This window comes from Octodon degus, unplaced genomic scaffold (assembly GCF_000260255.1).
Source record: "Octodon degus isolate 3935 unplaced genomic scaffold, OctDeg1.0 scaffold00223, whole genome shotgun sequence".
NCBI lineage: Eukaryota > Metazoa > Chordata > Mammalia > Rodentia > Octodontidae > Octodon > Octodon degus.
This window is the reverse complement of record NW_004524799.1, coordinates 2,204,356-2,209,246: the sequence shown is the minus strand read 5'-3', so window position 1 is coordinate 2,209,246 and position 4,891 is coordinate 2,204,356. Positions and strand designations below refer to the sequence as shown.

At 38.7% G+C, this 4,891-nt stretch overlaps 1 pseudogene; it reads right to left on the bottom strand.

Annotated features, from left to right (window-relative positions):
- Positions 1 to 3,991, bottom strand: part of LOC101563228 — a 513,765-nt pseudogene extending 509,774 nt beyond the window's left edge.
- Between the last annotated feature and the right edge of the window lie 900 nt (positions 3,992 to 4,891).

Below are 4,891 nucleotides of genomic sequence, written 5' to 3'. Positions count from 1 at the left end.
AAAAAAGAAAAAAAAAAGAAAAGGGTGGGGACGTACATCCACGCCAAGAGGCAGGGTGAGGAGCTGAGCAACGTGCTGGCCGCCATGAGGAAGACAGCTGCCAAGAAGGATTGAGGCCCTCTGGAATAAAGCTTTACAGAAAGTTAGAAAAAAAAAAATGCATTGAGTACTCAATTTGATGAGTTTCAAAGGAGTACCAAGATATGACTATAGTTCTCAGAGATGGCTTTGCTCATTTGTTTTGTTTGTGTATTTCATGTATTTTTAAAATAGTTTTTATATTTTTATTAATATATGTTTGCAGTACACAATGATTATACTTCAAAAAGTTGACTTTGAATTCCAGCTGACATGGCCTCTTCAATAAAAAATAAGTAAATTTTAGAGAAGTGATAAGACCAAAAAAAAAAAAAAAAGGATTTTGAATTATTAGGGCTACCAATTTGAAGAATACAAAAGGTAGTTGTTAATCTAGATTTCTATGGCATAATCTCCAGACCAGTAAGAGTCCAAAGTTGCTTTCAATGGTTAACTTTTATTGTCTCTTGAATAGGAGGGCCAGGATACCTTTAGTCTTTGTAAATTCAAGCCCTGCCTTTTGGCAAATGGAAGGCAGAAAGCTCTCCTGTGTCTGTTTTCTCTCAACCTCTGTATGTCTTTAGTTCAAGTATGCCTTTATATATAGGAGAGGCATATTCTGGCTCTCACATTTTATTCTAGGTCTATTGAATGTGTTTATGGCACCTACACACAAGTGGTCATATTTTGGTGCCATTCCAAAGCATTACCTTTGCCTGGCACTCACAAGAGAACTCTGTTTTTCAAGTAGACAGTGTAGAGGAAAAGGAAGTCTCTCTTTTGCCTGATGAATGTTTTCTGGAATGAACTGACAATAGACAATGTAGGATTAAAGTCACAAAATCATGAACATGTACAGGAGAAAAATCAGCACAAGAGTCATACACAAAGTACTGTCACCAGACTCCAGGCCATCTGCTCACCACTCAAAAGGCAATACTCAAGGAAAAAGAATTGGTCTGAAGTAAATCAGCTTTATTCAAAGCCCAGAGCCCTGAGAAGATGAAAGGAGGATATCATCCCAAAAAATGACCATCTCAGGGAATCCAGGTGTATGAAAGGGCTCATATAGGGAGGTAAAGGAAGTGCAACAGCACACGGGGCAGAAAAGCTATGAATTCAGTGTGATTTCTATTATGCAGGGTGTGTGTCTTTTTTTCTTCAGCCAGAACATTGAAACTAACATTGACCTCCTACGGGTATTCCTTTAATTTTTTTTAGACACACACGTTACTTTTTGCAAGTCAAGCATCATCTTACACACATTATGATATAATCTGAAGGTCATAGATGTCCCGGGTTCTGTAAATCTAGAGAAAGATTATTTACCAGTTAATATTTTAATCATGTAAGTTCAGCTTGTCTTTATACTTTAGAATGCTAGGCCAAGAAAGAGGAAGTAAATCTGCAAAGAATAATTAGCTAACCAGCAACCACAGTTACAGTATGAAACAGAGGAGGGCTAGAAAGTTGAAGCTTATATACCTTCCTTTACAGGGGAGAAGGAGTGTTTGAGAGGTTCTAAATGATTAAGCAAATGATAGAAATTAGTTTGTGAAACAAGTCTCTTTGGGATTTGAATGAGCCCAAGAGACCAACATTACCTTGTTTTAAAAAAATAGTCTGTCCAGGTGTGAAGTCATCAGTTTTCTTTTCTGAAATAGTGAGATTTCAACGTGGGGATAGAAGGTGGGGTTTTTTTTCCCTTTTGTGGGGATAGCCTTAATACAGATTAAGGAACTCCAGAGAGAGCCTCTGCATTGCTTGGGGAGCAGAGACAAGAAAAGGTCAGAAGGACGTTTAATCTGAGGCAGTTTCTGAGGCCTCTCAAGCATATCTTGGCACAATTTGGGGTATCATGTTCTGAGTCTCAACATTAGTAAAGGAGGCCCAAGCAGTAAATGAGTTCACCCAGTCAGAACAAGTCAGAACATGCAGTGAGGAAAATGAGCTGAGAGCAATTTTCTGATAAAAATAGCCAAAACAGGTAGAAGGAGTCAGAAAGACCTGGAAAAGCAGGAAAGAACCCAAGAGTGTGGTATGCCAGAAGTCAAGGAGGGGAGAACTTGAAGGAGATAAGGGAACAACCAGTGCTGATGGAAGCCAAGAAAAAAGACAACTGAGAAATGTTAATGACATTAACAATGAGCAGATCATTCTAAACCTGGCAAAACCAGTTGGAGCAGAATGGTGGAGACAATAAAGATGGCTAAAGAGTAAGAGTTAAATTAGGAGAAAAATCTTAGGTAGATAACCATTCAAGAAGCTTGGCTGTGAAAAGAAGTTAAGAAAGCTAAAAGAAAGAGAATAAGAAAACGAGAATGAATTGAATAAGCAATAGATGAACTGGAATTGGATCAAAAAGTCAGTCTCTGTCCCTGTTTCTCTCTCTCTCTCTCTCTCTCTCTCTCTCTCTCTCTCTCTCTCCTTCCCGTCCTCCTTCTTATGTTTTGTCTTAATGAGAAAAACTTCAGCACAGTTACCTTTTAGTGGGAAGTCTAGGGAAAAAAAAGACTGTAACGAGAGAGTGGTTGGTAGTGAGAGGAAAATGAAAATGGCCACAAATGACAGAAATGCTAAAGGAGACAGAAGCCAGAGCATGGTTACTACTGCATCTAGAAGCAATAAGCAGAAATGATTGCTGCAGATACTGACAATTCAGAGATTAATTTGTAGGTAGTGGAGAAAATTTTGTAATCCAGTTTCCCAGGCCTTATAAGATCAAAATAAGAAATTTGCAGATGGGGATTCATTAAGGGCAAATACATCCACAGTAATAAAAGTAACAGTTGATCATAGACTAAATTCATTTTGCTAATTAGACAAACATTCATCTAGTACTTTAATAGGTTTTACAAGGATATTTCAATGACAAAGATTGTCTTAATTTTACAAATACCTGGGAAAAAAATAAGCTTTCTTCCCCCTCCTGGCAAATGATGACCCCACCATTCATTAGTTGCTCCTAGAAGAAACCCTGGAATCAACTTATTCCTTCCGTTCATTCACCTATCAGCCCCATCCCTAGCTCCCTCATCCCCAACCCCTCTGTTAAACTCTTTGTCTAATTCACTGAAAAGCTGTATCTACTCTGCTTCTAAATGGTTCTAGAATTGGTTATTTCCATCTGTATTGCTTCCATTCTGATCCATCATATTAGCGTTTTTTTTTTTTTTTCCAGTGCTGGGATGGATGGAACTCAGTGTCTTACCTGTGCTAGGCAAGCACATCCCCAGGTCCTCAAGGCACAAGTGCTTTTTACTTGAATGCAGCAGTCTCCTAACTGATTTTCTCCCCTTAGCCCTTTCCATCCATAATCCCTGAAGCAACTATAGACTAGATCAGATCAGTATAGTTTTCTACTTGTTTTTTTTCCCCCCTGGAATTGAACATGGGACCTCATGCTTACCATGCAGGCATTGCACCACTGAGCTATATTCCCAGCCCTTAGTCTCCTACTTTGAACTTCAAATGATTTCCAAATGCTCAGAAATGAACTCCAACATCCTAACCATACATTGCAAGTTCTTACTTGAACATTTTTTGCCTACCTGAAAGGGGGAGAGGATTTTTTTCTCTGCCTTCGCAAATTCTCAGTTGGAATGGACCTCTGTAACAAGACAGATTAGTAAGAGAAAAATAAACTTATTAATACTGACAGTGCATATTTCTTAGAAGAAACCTCAGTGAAATAACCCAAACTAGTGGCTTAGAAGTCTACTTATACAGCATCTTAAACAACAACAACAACAAAAAACGAATTTGCAGGAAAACAATTGATTTTAGGATTCCAAGGGAAAGAAACTACAGGAGAATAATATATGATAAGAACCTAATGAAAGGGCTGGGGAGATAGCTCAGAGGCATAAGCACCTACCTAGCAAACACAAGGTCCCGAGTTCCAGTCTGATCCCCAGACCCGCATGCTATGCTGGCCAGGAACCGGGCGTGGTGGTGCACGTTTGTAATCCCAGCCCTCAGGAGGTTGAGACAGGAGGATTGCTAGGAGTCTGAGATCAGCCTGCGGGCTACAAAAATGAGCACAGGGCCAGCCCAAGCTGCATAGCAAGACCCTGTCCAAAAAAAAAAAGAAAAAGAACAAAACCAACCAATGAAACAAGTTTAGTTTGTAGATTCTTCTGGTGCTATTGCTGGGCTGACTACATTTTAGAGTTGTCTCTAAAAGAGAGAATTTGTTCATTATCTCTGTATTCTTATTAAACACAAGATTATCTTTAGGCAGAAAGGGAGAAGAATAAAGATCTTCCTCCATTTGCTACTTTTTTTAAGCTAAATTTGTTCATTTCGTTTTGTAATGCTAGTGATAAAACCTGGTTGTTAAGTACTCTACCACTGACTTTTACACCTGGCCCCAAATTTATTTTTTCCCTGGTACATAGAACATGTTGTACAGTGGTATATATCAATAATACCACTGTACAACATATATATATATATATATATATTAATTTGCCTTCAGCTCAAAAATGATTTTTATGTCAAAGAGGCATATTTTGAGGTGATATATTCTAATTTCCTTCATATCCCTCCAACCTGTCCATATTACACTTCCTGTTCACAACTTTCTTCAGATGGGACCTATTTTAGTTACTAGGTTAGGCCAACTCTGTATCAACCCAGGGTCTTTAAACTTGCTTTTCTCTACCAATAGCTTGCATCCCCCTGGATTTTTTTTTCTTTGCAGATTAAACTCAGGTCCTTGCACTTGCCAGGGAAGCGCTTATTCTACTGAGCCATCTCCCCGGCCCCTTCCCCTAGATTTTTGCATGATTGGCTTTTTAATCAATGTCAT